Below are 17,406 nucleotides of genomic sequence, written 5' to 3'. Positions count from 1 at the left end.
CTAGCATGCATTTCAAGGTACCAGTTCGATATGGTGAAAACTCTTTATTTTTCCCCATCTTTGAAGCAAACATAATGAAATTAACTAACACTGTTAACACTGACAGCAAGAATTATGGATTCCTGCCCAACTGCAGTTGTTAGCAGTGTTATGTTGTTTTGGGGCATTTCATTACTTGAATTTTAGTTTACCTTAGCATAAGGTGGGTGGGAATGTATATGAAAAAAAGATGTTATCCATGCCAACCGCTAGGGAATGTTATCTCCAGTGTCCTCTGTTTGGTGAATGGAACTAATATTTGTTTGTTTCGCTCAACAGTTAAAAGGATGATTCAATCATAGGCAGCCCTTTTTAGGGAAGTTTTTAATGTTTGATATTGTTGTATTTGGTTTCTGTTGGAAGCCGCCCAGAGTGGCTGGGGAAATCCAGCCAGATGGGCGGGGTACAAATAATAAATATTATTATTATTATATTATAGCTCAACATTTATAAATTTATTCAGATTTTGAATTTCTGCTTGCCAGATGGAGTGATCTGCCTTCTCCCCACCCCACCCCCCAAATGCTATTCTGGGGTTCTCTTGCTACCCCAAGCCACCTTTTGCAGGGTCATATAGGGAGAGAGGTGGGAACAGGAACTGACATCTTTCATAATATGGTGCCCTGTGTGAGGTCAATTGGAATTTCTCAATTCTGCCCAACTTCCAGTACTGGCTGGAAGCCCCATTCTGCTAGTGGAAGTCTTTGTGCCAGCTTCCACTGATGGGACTCATTGTTGGACCCCACCCAATGTTTACGTTTGTCAACCCTCTGATACCTATTTTGAACTTTTACCTACATCCCTAAATGTGGTGGTTATATAATTTATTTGCAAATCACCTCCCCACCTTATTTACAAACCATCTCACCAGTGGTCTTACCCTTCTCCAGTGTCCGTGCTTCAATTAAAGTCCAGGGAAAAGACATTCAAGAAGACATTCAATTTCCCCCATGGTTCCCCCCCTTTCCAAATCAGGAAGCATAGACAGCAGGGCCGTCTTAAGCCTATCTGGCGCCGTGGTGCAGGGATCCCTCCGGCGCCCCCACGCCCTCCTTTCCCTCCGGGGAAAGGTAGGCGTTCCATGTGGATCCCTTCCACTGGGACTCCTTGGGCTCCTTCCCGGCCACCCCGCGCCCTCCTCCAGTCCAGCGCAGTGGCAGGCTGGAGAAGCGCTCAGAGGAGGGGCAGCCAACGGGCATCGCACCCGCCTCCCGGGCGGGGCGCGCACACCAGCCGAAGAGGGACGGACAGAGGGAAGGAGGGCTGATCACTGCGCGCCCGACTCTCTGCCGCCAATCGCCTCCTCCTGCCTTCTACCTGGCGGTGGGCAGGCTGCCACCCCTGAACCATAGCTGTCAATGTTCCCTTTTTTGCGGGAAATTCCCCTATACTGATAGGGGAATTTCCCGCAAAAAAGGGAAGGTTGACAGCTATACCCTGGACCTCTTCCCTGGCACCCTCCAGAACATGGTGCCACCACTAGCCTCTATTGCTAAGACGCCCCTGAGAAACAGCCAGAGAGGCTACTGAGTGCTGGAAAAACATTTACTGGCAAGAAAAATGGACAAACCACCCTCCTCCACTGTAAGGACTCTCAGTGGTTGCTCATGAGGAATCAGGCAGACGCAGAACTTCTTCTAAACTAAGTTCTTTATTGTGCCGATATTTACAGTGGAGTTACAGTAAAGACGTCCAGCTCATCCCTCTGCAGAGTCCGGGAATGTCTGCTTCCGGTTTTTGGTCCAAAATGGGAGGCGTGGGATTCTGAACCCCCGCCTCCCCCTTCCACGTCCTTCCTCCCTGCGAAAACGGGGCACGGGAAAAGCTCCCTGTTCCCCACTTCCTGCCTGGTGCTGAGGCTCTCCAACTCTGCCACAGCCCCTGCGCCGACTTCCTGCTACCAGCTCCCCCTCCCCACTGGAAGGGCTGTCGCTTCCCTCACTCTAGGAAGACGATGAGCTGCTCAAGGCAGGAGGGGGTTCCCGGTACTGTCTTCCCGCCGCGGTGAGGGGGGTTTCCTGACATCCACTTTGCAACAGTTAGAGAAGATCAAAACCCCATAGGCACTGGAATAAAGAAATACCAAAGTGCCTTGAGAAAGAAACAGAGAAATGGAAGCTAATACAGAAGGGACCTCTTACCGTACATATAAAAAGGGAGCACATTCTACAGCAGAGCGGTGCTACCTGCCTCCATCATCAATTCGTCTGAAGACTAACCTATCTGAGTTTACATGCATATGATTTAGCTGTGCCATTTATCTGACATTATCTTGCTTCTCCCCCCCCCAAAGCAGGTTAGACTGTGAGCATGGCCCAGAGATATCAGTCTGACTGCTTGCATGTAATGGGAATAGCATGTTGAAATATACTCGGAGTCAAGTGTGAATTTCATGCTCTTTATTCAGCTCATAGTAGTGAGGAATGCAGTTACCCCAAAACGTCTGCTTTATATACACTATTTACACAATGGGCCCCACGTGATTGGCTAATTTCGGGATACTCCTGTATGCCAATCGGGTTGTGGATTCACTTCCACCTGGAGCTGGATTGGGTGGCTCCTGCGGACCAATCAGACTGCTGCAATCTGGAGCCTATTGTTCTAGGACCAATCAGACTGCTGCATTTTGTATCCTGTTCAACTCAGTACACAACACATGTGCTTTTGGTTTCTAGTTGGTGAAACGCTCTAGTTTGCATGGAGCAAATCACCCCCCCCCAACAACTACTGGACTTTCAGCCACCCCGGAAAGGCACACAAGTTTTGATCTATTACCTTTTAATTGTGTGAGCTGGCTTCTCAGCTCAGGTTTACACTGAAAAGCTGCACTTTGAGAGATGGGAGGAGCACACTGTAAATACTGAACAGTATACATGACCAACAAGCATCTAAGGCAAAGGGTGAAAGGAGAAGACCAGGAAAAAGGATGAATAGTGGAGTGTGAACAATTTTGCATACTACAAGAAAGGGGAGGGGGTGGGCTTTGATCTGAAATCATGCTTGTAAGTCACCACTAGGGAGAAATATAACATCCACTGCAGGAAGCGGGTGATAACTGATGGGATGTGTGGATTTACTGTTTGCTTGGCAAGGAATAACAAATAAACAGCACATTATGCCAGCTGGACGTGGTGCTTTTGGTGGCTGAAGTGCGGTAGAATTTAGAACCTGGTCGCTGTACCAGTTGCAAATTATTAGGTTTTATGGATACTCAAAGAACATGGCTACAATCTCAGCAGGATGGAATCCCAAATGATACCACCTTGGAATCCTCTCGATGAAGGGCGCTGGAGAAAGGAATAAAACAAATTACGAGGCCGCTGAGCGCAAGCCCAAAACTTTGCACATTTTCTCCAGCTAATTTTGTCAAAGGCGTCAGTGAGAACTCTACTGTTTCTGCAGTAAGCTTCTTTCCACACTGATGTCGGCACAGAGCACAATCTCTGACACATAAAAAGCCATCCTCAGACACTTCTCTGAGACCCTTTCGCCTGTCTCTCCCTCCTAGGGGCCAACTCCTAGCGGCTGAAGGGGCTTCAGTTCCCACAATAAAATATTTGAGGTGGCCAGCCCTCCCCCCCCCCAGTTGATAGGCATTGCCATTCAAATGATGTGTGTGCACCACATCATGTGATCGATCATGCGGGTTGGGGCTTACCTGCCCCCCTCAACATTTTATTCAAGTTGGCACTCCTGCTCTCCCTACTCTTATAGGTACCAAGACCAGTCACAGCAGTGGTGAAGTGTGCTAGCTATCACACTGATCCAAAAGCCTCCAGCTTGAATCTTGATTCTGCCAAGAACTCACTAGGTATGCATGTCATTCTCAGTTTCTCTCCCCCACACTCCCGGACACCCACACCCATTCTCAAGGTGGATGTAATAACACATCCCTGCCTACAGGAATTTTTTATTTTATTTTGTTTTGAAAATGCTATACTGTTCAGGATAATTGTATATTGTATCCTCAGAATATATCCAACCCATAACCCCTTCTCTTGCTTTATGACAAGTTAAAGGTAATTAAGGGACGCAGGTGGCACTGTGGTCTAAACCACTGAGCCTCTTGGGCTTGCCGATCAGAAGGTTGGTGGTTCGAATCCCCATTACAGGGTGAGCTCCCGTTGCTCGGTCCCTGCTCCTGCCAACCTAGCAGTTCAAAAGCATGCCACAAAATGCAAGTAGATAAATAGGTACCGCTCTGGTGGGAAGGCAAACGGCGTTTCCGTGCGCTGCTCTGGTTTCGGTGTTCCGTTGCGCCATAAGTGGCTTAGTCATGCTGGCCACATGACCCAGAAAAACTGTCTGCGGACAAACACCGGCTCCCTTGGCCTGCAAAGCGAGATGAGCGCCGTATCCCCAGAGTCGTTCACAACTAGACTTAACTGTCAGGGTTCCTTTACCTTTTAAAGGTCATTAAAACACACACACACATCTGGCCATTAAAAAATCTTGATCTAATGTTGCTGCTAAATCGGATGTCAGGAAACCCCCCTCCCCGTGGCTGGTAGGATCGCGGGAGTGTCTGCAGTATAGAGAACCCCAGAAGCTGATTACCAGTTCGTCCTCCCCCTCAAGCACTGGAAGTGACCATTCCTCCAGTGGGGAGGGGGAGTCAGAGGCAGGAAGGCGATGCAGGGGCTCTGAGAGGATCGCAGAGCCTCAGCACAATGGGGATAGCAGGGAACGGGGTCAGGTTCCCACGCTCTGAAGGCGCAGACAGGAAGGACGTAGAGGGGGGAGGCGGGGGTTCAGAATCCCGTGCCTCTTTTGCTGGACAAAGAACAGGAAAGAGTCGTTCCTGGACTCTGCAGAGTGAGGAGATGGACATTGAAACTTTTGCTCCACTGAAAATAAGGTGCACAATAAAGAACTTAGCTTAGATGTTCTGCGTTTGGCTGATTCTTCATGAGCAACCACTGAACGTCCTTACATCTAATATGAGATTTTCTTTTTCCTGCAGAGCATCTTTCACTTTACGCGTAAAAACTGATATTCAGGCTCCAGCATCCTTACAGGAATAACGTAAGCAGGGGAAGGCCTGCTATAATGGTATAATGGTAGCATTGGTATAATGGTAGCGTTTCCTGAATCATTCAGGGCCTTCTTCTGCCCTCGGAGTGGTCAAGGTACTCCTGTCAATATTTAATTTGTATTGACCCTAGGCTTGATTACAATGCATAATGCTGATTACTCCTATCTTCCAATAAAGCTTGCATGCCGGTTGCAAACAAAACTCTATTGATACATTTGATTTGCCCTGACAGGGAGAAACAATGAAAATGCTGACCTCCCAGCTTCCTGCTGCACAGCAGCATCCCTAAAAGTTAACCACTTCCACTACCCATTATGCTCCATGTAGGCTGAAAGTAACACACACACACACACACACACACACACACCACATTTACTAAAGAGGAGCTGGAGTAAAATCTGGACTTAGAAAATTTATACTGTCTGAAATATACTCAGAGAGAAGCCATCAGTTTCATGCAGTTTATTTCAAATTAGTCAGATAAAAACAGTCAGTCATCTGGTGTGTCCTGGCTTGCTAGTTCCTCCCAGACCCTGGCTAAATATCCTGTAACCGCACCCTAGATCACACCTGATAAAGGTAAAGGTAATGGGACCCCTGACCATTAGGTCCAGTCGTGTCCGACTCTGGGGTTGCGGCGCTCATCTCGCATTACTGGCCGAGGGAGCCAGCGTACAGCTTCCAGGTCTTGTGGCCAGCATGACAAAGCCGCTTCTGGCGAACCAGAGCAGCGCACGTAAATGCCATTTACCTTCTCGCCACAGTGGTACCTATTTATTTACTTGCACTTTGACGTGCTTTCGAACTGCTATGTGGGCAGGAGCTGGAACCGAGCAACAGGAGCTCACCCTGTCACGGGGATTTGAACTGCCGACCTTCTGATCAGCAAGCCCTAGGCTCTGTGGTTTAACCCACAGCGCCACCCGTGTCATAGGCTAAATATCCTGTAACCACACCCTAGGTCACACCTGATGGGCTAGTTCAAACTTCCCTTCTGGAACCAGATTGGACGGCTCCACTGCCAATCAGATGCTACCTTCTAGAATCCTCCCTGCCTATTTTTCTAGGATCCCAACTTCAGAAACAACAAAGCCGTACCTTGGTTCTCGAACAGAATGCAATCTGGGAGTTGATTCGACTCCCGGAACCGTTTGAAAACCAAGGCGCGGCCTGCAGCCAATTGGAAGCCGCGCCGGAACATTCACTTCCAGGTTTTGATTGTTCGGGATTTGATTTGTTTGGGAGCTAAGGCGTTTGAGATCCAAGGTACGGCTTTAATTGCATACCTATTGTGCTACAGGAAGACAGCAAGCTGCCTTACACTCAGACCATTGCATAACCTACAAGTGTCCCTATTTTCCAGGGACAGTCCCGGAATTACAATTATCCTTGTCTACTGGTCTTTACCACTATACTCTGTGCTTTCATAACCCCCAGATTGGGTCTTTTTTCATGCACCCTGTTATAGGGCTTCCCTTAAATATGTCTGTAGCCAAATAAGTATACCTTCCTTTGAATAATCATTAGAAACAGTTCTTGAAATTAACTTCTAGGAAAGGGAGTATTTTTCAACTGTTTTGCTATACAGGGTTTGGGAGCCGGGGAAGGAAATCGCCTTTCCCTTTTCTATCAGAATCCCGCTGCAGTGAATTTGAGACTCGTGAAAATCGAAGGACTAAAACACTTGCTTCAGGGTGACCTGGAGCTATGCAACCTTTCGGTAACAGCAGACTGACATTGACATCATTTCTGAACTGCAAAACTCCTCTGTCTCAAAGTATGAGCAGTCTCTAAGCATCTTGTGTCAATTACACATCAAAACCAGGGGACCTTTCTTGTGATACAGGCAAGAAAGCGTGACGAAAAGCAACTTTTGGCTAGACTCGGGGCAAATTGGTCCAAGGATCGCATAGAGGTGATGTTCTGTGGGGAATCTTGCAAATAAAAACGTGTACGAGAATGATCACAGATTTGATAGATCAAAGATGTCTTAAGAGCCAAGAGAAATGATACAGTGGTAGATGCATCAATCATAAATGCATTTACAAGACTGCCTCTACTACTTCTCTCACAATGGTTGGATTGGGAAAGGTTTGTTGGCACTGTATTTAAATCTTAGCATGGAGAGTGAGCATTCTAATGCCTGATCAATTGCTGGAACTGAAGTTAGGTAGAATGAATTATAGCAGTCAGAAAGTAGTCCTCTGTTGAGGGTCATCAGACCTTGAGTTAAGACCTGGAACCTGCAAAGCACTACTACTACAATATTATATTTCTTTTTAATCTATATTTTATTAAATTTCCACGAATTTCACATATACATTCCAATACATCATAGATTTTCCTTTTGTTTTATTGACTTCCCATCCAATTTTCCATGCTGTTTTGTAATTTCTCCTCCTTGCTGCAACCCATCATCTCTCTCCAGGCACTCCAGTCTTCCACTGCCTCCTGCAGTTTGGTCAAACTCAAGTTGGTAGCTTCGAGAACACTGTCCAACCATCTCTCATGTTCCCACCTTCATGGGGGGGGGTACACAAAGAAGGGCCTTAGATGATGATTGCAGGATCCAGATCAATTCATATGGGGAGAGGCGGTCCTTGATGATGAGGAAAAATTATGCTTGAACCAGCATGGGTGGTGATGGGAGGGCCATCGCACCGAGCATGTTTTTTTTTTTTAGGGGGGGCATTCCTCACGATGCCCTTTGCAAGTCTTGCAAAGCGGCGCTGGGCTTGCAGGCCGCCATGAGTGCACCTTCAAAGCAGTTGGCCAGCTGGGCTGTTCTCTGGGCAGCTGGGCAGGTGGCACAGCATGGCCCCACTTGCCTCCAGTGGGCGGGGGTCACTCCAGCAGCATGCCCCGCTCTCACAGGTCACCCAGCCCCCAAAGCTCACCATGTGTAGGCTTTGTCCTGGGCACCAGCAAGAAATGTTTTGCCACCGGCTTGAACATTTCAAAGCCATTGTTGCACATTACATGTGTCTCTGTGTGGGGGACTTTCACAAGTTGTAGTGGGATGCATGGCCTTAGCTCCTCAAGACTTACCTGTTTAATGTGGACACTTGCTAGGGGCTTCTATATGTCAGTAGCTACTCATGCGGGGACACGGGTGGCACTGTAGGTTAAACCACAGAGCCTAGGGCTTGCCGATCAGAAGGTCGGCGGTTCGAATCCCCGCGACGAGGTGAGCTCCCGTTGCTCGGTCCCAGCTCCTGACAACCTAGCAGTTTGAAAGCACATCAAAGTGCAAGTAGATAACTAGGTACCGCTCCGGCGGGAAGATAAACGGCGTTTCTGTGCGCTGCTCTGGTTCACCAGAAGCGGCTTACTCATGCTGGCCACATGACCCGGAAGCTGTACACTGGCTCCCTCAGCCAGTAAAACGAGATGAGCACCACAACCTCAGAGTCGTCCGCGACTGGACCTAATGGTCAGGGGTCCCTTTACCTTTACCTTTTTATTTATGCATAGGCAATCCATGAGATTACGGTAATCCCCCCCCAACCCCCACAGGGATCTTGGTAATGAGGATAAGCCTACATGTGGCTTTGGGCCCCTGAGAGTTCCAGACAAAGAGGGAAGATTGCTTCACTTCTATTTTGATTAAAGTTTAAAAGACTGGTGTGATACAGGAAAGCTCAAAATTGCCTTGAAAATAACTCAGTGACTTAACATTAAACCAACAGAAGACAAACAAAAGTAATCAAAATGACACATTCCATACTTACCAGTGGGATGCTATTTATCTCCAGAATGACTTTAAGCAAGCGGAAGGATATAAGTTGTACTACTTTTGGTAATCTATTACAGTGCTAACTAGCTTTGTATACAAATAATTCATGGAATAAGGAACCATAGAGGATATCCTAACTTGTTTTATAGTGTTTGGGGCTTGCTGCTGTAGAAGATGTATTGCAATAGCTGCTCACAATGGGACTCGGTTATCTCCAGAACAGAATTGTGCAAGTCACATAGTTTTCTCTGTGTGCTTTAGCTGACCAAAACACTGATATTCTCAACCCTTTGAGCTTCTCCTCATTTAGTTTACCAACTTCCTAGCAAATCACAAGAGGTGGCCACATGGTGTAGTAACCAATTAATAATGACATCGGTCGTGTAAATGCTTTAGTCTTGTTTAAGAAGCAAAACTAAGCACAATTATTTGTGAGCAAATTCCATTGAAAAACCAGTGACATTTGCTTTCAAATAATACGCTTAAAGCCCGCACTGGCATTCAACATTATTATTATTATTATTATTATTATTATTATTATTATTATTATTATTATTATTATTATTATTATTATTATTATTATTTAAATATCTATGGATAAAGCTTTGGGAATAACAGGGGATATTGGGGCTAAATTCAAGTTTTATTTGCTCAAGTTACAGATAGGTAGCCATGTTGGTCTGCCGTAGTCAAAACAAAATAAAAAATTAAAAAATTCCTTCCAGTAGCACCTTAAAGACCAACTAAGTTTGTTATTGGTATGAGCTTTCGTGTGCATGCACACTTCTTCAGATACACATCTGAATCTTCAGATACACATCTGTATCTGAAGAAGTGTGCATGCACATGAAAGCTCATACCAATAACAAACTTAGTTGGTCTCTAAGGTGCTACTGGAAGGAATTTTTTTTTTATTTGCTCAGTTATGTCATATTTTAGATTCTCTCTCCATAATATGGTGATATCGTATGCATAAAAACCAGAAATCTGAACTGTTCGTCTATATTTTCTCGTAGCAAATGAAATCCCAGCATAGCCAACTTTTCACATGTCCCATGGGACAATATAATGGATCAGTTCCAGTTCAAGCTGTCAAACTAGTCAGAAGAACTCGTGTCCCCATATGTCCCCATATTTCATCTGCATCAAAAGACACCTCTGGCTGGGTCAGCGGAGTTCAGACGGGCCTTGTGAAGCCAATTGCACAGAGGCAATTTGCAATGGTTAATCTGCGCAGTTAATTGCATTAACTGTGAGCATGGAGGTTTGCCTCCACACTTAGCTCCCTCTTGCTGGATCAAGGTAATGAAGTGAAATGATCTACATCACCATCTCCAGATCTTTGCGGGTGGATGGAGACATATCCCTTGATGCAGAGCAATCTGAAGGTGAGTTTTACAAAGGGAAATGTGGGTTGGTGATCCAGGCAACAATCGCAAAAGCAACAACTGGGGGAAATCAGGGGAAATGTTTGTTTTATCCCATTCTTCAGCTAAAAGGGGGTTGGGGGAGAGAGAAGACGGCTCCCAGAGCAGCTTACAAGCGTCACTGACTGTTGCAGATATTAATATTGAGTAGTTTGAAGTGACCGGGTAAATGAAAACTGAATCCTTTTGGAAATAAAAATATTATTCAAATTTTACTAGCGGCACTCTTCCGAAACAAAACAGAATACAGTAAATTATACATCTAAAATATCCATACAATGTGCTGTTCAGCATGTTACAAAATATGAAATGATTCCAACAGACCTAGAAGCAGAGATCTGTATAATTGGAAAGACTTGGCTGATGACTTTGCAGGATCCAGAATCCAGTGCTGACATTGCAGGATCCAGAATCCAGTGCACACAAAACACGGGATTTAATACATGATTTTGGACAATATGCAGGTTTTAAATTGAATAAGAGTAAAACCAAAGTGTTAGGTAAAAATCTTACTGCTGAAGGGACCACCAGATTAGAAGAGACTACTGGTTTAAAATTCGTTAAAAAGGTGAAATACCTTGGTGTGAATATGACGGTTACAAATTTGAATTAATATAAGGATAATTATGTTAAATTGTGGAATGAAATCAAGAGAGATATTGATATTTGGTCAAATTTGAAGTTGTCACTTATGGGACGGATATCAGATGAATGCATTGCCAAGAATGTTATTTTTATTTCAAGTTTTACCTATTATTGATAATGCGAAGTGTTTTAAGGAGTGGCAGAAAATGTTATCAAAATTCATCTGGCAGGGGAAGAAACCAAGAATTAAATACAAACTTCTGACAGATGTAAAGGAAAAATTACTTTGAAGCTGCTGCCTTTAGCTGGCTGGCTTAAAGAATGGTTTTTGTTGGAAAACACTGATATTTTAGACTTGGAAGGTTTTGACAATGTATTTGGATGGCACACATGGTATAATAAGATAAAGGCCCATAGTGGCTTTAAAAATCATATAATTAGAAAATCATTGTACAATGTGTGGATGAGATATAAAGATTTGCTAGAAAGAAAAACACCCAGGTGGATTTCACCTTTAGAAGCTAAGGCTCATAAAAGGTTAAATATGGATACTAAGTGGCTGAAATACAGCGATTTCTTAATGGAAGTTGATAATAAATTTAAGTTGAAGTCCTATGAACAGCTTAAAGACAATTTGAATGATTGGCTGCAATATCATCAGATCAATGAAGTCTTTAAAGTCAACAATAAAAACTTTGGTTTTCATTCAGAAAAATCCAATCTGGAAACAGAATTGTTAGCTGTAAAAGTGAAAAAACTTTCCAGTATGTACAATTTGTTGTTGGAATGGCATACAAAGGATGAGCAAGTGAAGTCGGTCATGATAGAGTGGGCTAAGGATGTGGGGCACAACATTATGTTAAATGACTGGGAGAAATTGTGGAAGAAAAGTATTAAATTTACTGCATGTACTGTATTGAAGGAAAACATTATGAAGATGATGTATAGATGGTACTTGACACCTGTTAAATTGGCAAAAATGTACCACACAGCCGATAACAAATGTTGGAAATGTAAGGAAAAAGAAGGAACTTTCTTTCATATGTGGTGGACGTGCCCCAAGATTAAGGACTTCTGGGGAAAGATTTATAATGAGATGAAAAAAGTGCTAAAAGACACTTTTATCAAAAAACTAGAAGCCTTTTTGTTGGGAATTGTAGGACAAGAAATACCCCAAAAAGATTTAACATTCTTTTTGTATGCCACAACTGCTGCAAGGCTACTACTCGCAAAGAACTGGAAGAGCCAAGAACTACCTACAATAGATCAATGACAGATGAAAATGATGGACTTTATGGAGCTCGCTGTACTGACTGGAAGATGCCGCGACCAGGGAGAAGAGTCGATTGAAGAAGACTGGAAGAAATTTAAAATTTATCTGAATAAGTATTATAGTATTTAGTGTTGCCTTAGGAAGTAGCTATAGGTTTTTGCTATTTCTTTTTTAAGATTTAGGTTTAAGAAGATGTTTATATGAAGTTTAATGGTTAAGTTATTGATACATTGTAGCTGCTTCACAATGATATGATCCTGATATTCAGCTGGGGAGACAGAGGGAAGTCACCTAAATAATGTAAAAACAATTTATGAATGTAAGAACCTATTGTTCTTTTTTTCTTTTTCTTTATTTTCTCTCCCCCCCAAAAAAATTATCTTTTGTTTAAATGTTTTATGAAATTATTTTGTTATAAATCTTACAAAACTAATAAAAATCATTTTTAAAAGAATAGAAGCAGAAGTCTGTCTCTTCTCACTTCCTCCATTTTTAGCCTGGAGCTATTTTCTCTCTCAGTCCTTACTTCACAGAGCCTTGGGACAAAAGACACAAAGGCAACTCCATTCAATGTGGAGATTTGCAACCTAATACCTTTCACATGATCTAAAGTTGCAACATTCTCATGTTAACTACCAGAGAACAACAGTCAGTTAATTATCAACTCAGCAAGAGCTCAGAGTGCTCTCCTTGGCTTTTAATATAGCCCAAAGGAAAATCCCCATGTTAAACCTTTTCACCAATATGGAAAGGGCATTGCAATTTCAGTGTCAATTAAACCATTATACTTAACAGTGATGTCAACCCCTTTCCTCAAGCTTGCAAGCTAAAAGAAACTACACAAAAGAAATATGGACTTGTAGAGAAAAGAAAAGAAAACCTCGGGCACTGTTCCCTACAAGTTCCTTAGCTCCCAAATTATTATAACGACCAGCTAAAGTGTAAACTGCCCTGAGACCTCCAGGTATAGGGCAGTATATAAATTCGAAGAAGAAGAAGAAGAAGAAGAAGAAGAAGAAGAAGAAGAAGAAGAAGAAGAAGAAGAAGGGGTGTGTGGAGAATAACAAGTGGCTATTCTTCCAAGTGAACATCATTTGGAGTGGGGCAATTCATTTTTAAAACTGCATGTTGTTGTTGTTGTTGTTCAGTCGTTCAGTCGTGTCCGACTCTTCGTGACCCCATGGACCAGAGCACGCCAGGCACGCCTATCCTTCACTGCCTCTCGCAGTTTGGCCAAACTCATACCAGTTACTTCGAGAACACTGTCCAGCCATCTCATCCTCTGTCGTCCCCTTCTCCTTGTGCCCTCCATCTTTCCCAACCTCAGGGTCTTTTCCAGGGAGTCTGCTCTTCTCATGAGGTGGCCAAAGTACTGGAGCCTCAACTTCAGGATCTGTCCTTCTAGTGAGCACTCAGGGCTGATTTCTTTGAGAATGGATAGGTTTGATCTTCTTGCAGTCCATGGGACTCTCAAGAGTCTCCTCCAGCACCATAATTCAAAAGCATCAATTCTTCGGCGATCGGCATATTTGTAGTATTGTGCCTCTTGTATGGTTATCCATGGTGTGGCATTTGAACCTAGCCTAATAAGTGCCAGTGCAGTTTATTGGAACTGGCTCTTCGAGGCTGCCTCCTGGAGCCCAGCCTGCTATCACCCTATGTTGCTTCACCTCCCGAGAAAAAAGAGAAATAGAGCTGTGAGTTAATGAAATGTCCATAGAGAATAATGTAAATCTGATTTTTTGTCGCTTGGAAGTGTCAAGTAAAATCATCATGCAGGGGAATGCATGCAATTTGGGTTAATTCTCTTCTTTAGCTTAACTCAGTTCTTTACTTAAATGAATGCAGCGCAAATGTATTATTTGTCAATATAATTGTGCAATTTATATAATTAACCTAGTCATTGTGAAATCCTTGCTAGTGCTTTTGTTTAAGTAAACAGCCCCAATCAAACTGTTTCTACTTATCAATATGCTGCAGTATACAATTTACATTTAAGAAGCTATTATGCCCGGGCCATTTGGATTGTTAGTCATATACTATTTTCCTGCAAAATATCAATTTGAGCGCTCATCACTTTGGTCTTATGTGCTTATTCATTCCTTGCCTCCATCAGCCTGTTCTACAAAACAAAACTTTCTCACTGCAAAGGGCTTGTTTACTTTTCCACACTGTTCCCCCAAGTTGCCACCCCAACTAATGCCTAGTGGCTGTGGCAGGACATCAGGGGCAAACCTCAATGTGCAATAAGGATAGATTCAATTTTGTTTGCATTTTAAGGAGAAATCACCTAAATTCCCTGTTCTCCAACGAATACCCAAGAGGGGGGCAAAACCTACACGAGAGTTACAGGGGGGGGCAGCAGTGTCTGTTGAAGTAAGGGTAGCAACATCTCAGCTAAGAAGCTCAAATCATATATCTGACACCCTTCTTTGGAAATTAAGCCAATGTCCAGGCTTCAACATTCAAAAACTTTACTTGCAGAAACTTAAGAGTTATAAATGAATGGAAACATAATATTTACAATCACAAGCTTTTTCCAAGCATGGGCTTAAAGTCTCTTCTTCCAACTTCCAGACAACTGTATTTTCTTCCCTTTCCAGAGCTTGGCACTCAGCCTTCTGTATTTCAGTTAGGCCATGCAGCTCCTAGGAGAGATTTCCACTTTTACCTTCTCCTGCAGCTCTGCTCTCTTTCATTCCAGCAGAGAGTAAGCACTCCAACACTCTATCCAACTTAGCAGTGTTCACAGTGGATTCTAAAACACAGTCATCTTGCTTCGCATATGATGGACTTTCTCCTTCACTAGATACCTCCCATGCGACCAACATTAGCCAATCACGCGAGAACTCTCTAGAATTCAGTTACCAACCAAACAAATTTAAACACATAGCAATGCATACAAGCATTTACAATTTCACTGAATTAAATTACTATACTTAACAGTGACTCCTTCAAAGTAGGAGAGGCCCAGTGGACCTGCCCACCTCCCCCATTATGCCAGGTGGGAAAAGATGCTATCAGCATAGTTATACTAATATGATCTTCTTCAGATCAGAAAGAGGCATGGGGGAACTGCACTTATTTTTGAAGATGATACAGCTGGATATAAAGTGGTCTTAGAGGTATGTAATAGATTAATCATCACCAACACTACATTCCCCCATGTGCCATCTCCCTGTTTCTATGCCAAAAGAGACTTGTAACCCAATGCCTTAGATAAGGTAGTCATAAGGTAGAGGTTGTTGGGATACGCGTGCATCATCCATCAGCTCAGGCTAATAGACCAAAGGACGATTCACATAACCTACTCCCCAAAATAATTCTGCCTTCACTGAAAAATGGGTAAGAACTGACTCATATATGCAACCATGCACAGTTGCAGTTACAGGTAGGTAGCCGTGTTGGTCTGCCGTAGACAAAACAAAATAAAAATTAAAAAATTCCTTCCAGTATCACCTTAGAGACCAACTAAGTTTGTTCCTGGTATGAGTTTTCGTGTGCATGCACGCTCAAAAGCTTAAAACTAGAACAAACTTAGTTGGTCTCTAAGGTGCTACTGGAAGGAATTTTTTAATTTTTATTTTGTTTCATGCACAGTTGGATCACTATGAATGAATGAATGAATGAATTTGAAGGGCCTTCAAGATTGCAGTGAAGCATTCTCCAACCTGGAACCTTTGGGAGGGTGTTGGGCTCAAACTCCCATCATCCCCAACCCCCCCCCCCCGGGCCAAGGCCAATGGTGAAGGATGATGGGTGAAGGCTGCAGTCCACTATCATCTAAAGAGCACCAGGTTGGGGAAGCCTGTTGTAGTGTAATCTCACAAATTGCACTGGCAATTGGATTTGAAACAGTGTTTACATATGAAATAGTTTTATATACGAAATGTTTTGGGTGTTTTTATGTATGTATTTTTTTAAAAAAAGAAATTGTTTTATATATGTTTTTGTAGGTAAATTGCTTTGAGATGTTTCACAGCAATGAAATGGCACGAAGCCTATAATTAAATAGCTCTGCTGTGAAAGCTGGGCTCAGTTTCCTTTTGTGCTGTCATTTCCCTGCATCAAACCAAAGCACAAGAGCTGTTTCACATGTCCAAAAGAAGGTCTGCTGGAGTGTAAGGAGAGATCAAATATACAAAGACGTGTGTTCAAATATTCCCAAAATAAGTAAACAGCAATGCACTTTTGTATCGGTATTGAGGCATTTGAGAAGGGCACTCCATGAATTAGACAGGCGAGAGCTGGCAATCGTGGTCCCACGTCGCAGCAGTATTTTTAAGTTCCTCGTCCTACATAGAAGAAAACAATGAAGAGAAGAAAAGGGTTTCTTTGGATTTCTTCATTGCAATTACGCACACAAATTCATCTCAAAGAGGCAATGCTCTCATAAGTGGAAATTTACCCCCAGGCAAAATATCTGAGGCTGTTGTAATAAAGAGCCCCCTTGGGAAGGCATGGCTGAAGTTCTTGGGTAGATTGCGTGAGAATGTGATGCCAAATGAATTATTTAAAGGGTGGGGGGAGTTAGGTTCAGTCGCCCATCACAACCGTCTCCTCTCAGTATGTTAGTGACATAACATTCTCATGTGGCTAAGACAGAACAAGGAAATTAACTCTTGTCATTTCGTATCCTGGATTTACCTTGGCTGAACCATGAGAACTGCAGGAGACTGGCGATGGAGATCACTCTGTTGGAAGTGGAAACAAAGGAATAGTCAACAGTAACTGATTGATGCTTTCAGCTTGTTTACCAGGTTTTTTTAAATAAAATAAAATAAAATATATAAATAGTCTAGTTTGGAATATCGAAGAGGGAAGGTGTCAACTGAGGCTTTGTTTGGGTCCAAAATGATTTGCAGGAAATAAAAACGTTTGTTCCTGATGTTTCACAGATATAATTGTATCCTATTACTTGAAGGTTTGGCATGGCATGCTCAGAACTGCATCTTCCTGTGGATTCTGGTCAGGGGTTCTGGGGCATGTGCAGAGTGAGTCTAGACAGCATAATCATGACCCCGCCTTCATTGTACACATCATATCATCTACACAGCATTTAATAATAATAATAATAATAATAATAATAATAGGAAATTCATCTAGTTCACCACAATTCATCTAGTTCACCCACAAATAACCCAGAGATGCATTTTAAATAAAAGGACACATTCTACTCATGTAAAAAACTGCTGAATACCGGACAGTCCGCGGGCCGGAATTAGAAGGCGATTGGGCCGGATCCGGCCCCCAGGCTTTAGGTTGCCCACCCATGCTCTACATAATTGTGAATGACACAGCAGATAAAAGT

This window comes from Lacerta agilis, chromosome 16, assembly GCF_009819535.1.
Source record: "Lacerta agilis isolate rLacAgi1 chromosome 16, rLacAgi1.pri, whole genome shotgun sequence".
Classification (NCBI taxonomy): Eukaryota; Metazoa; Chordata; class Lepidosauria; order Squamata; family Lacertidae; genus Lacerta; species Lacerta agilis.
Note: the sequence above shows the minus strand (reverse complement) of the source record.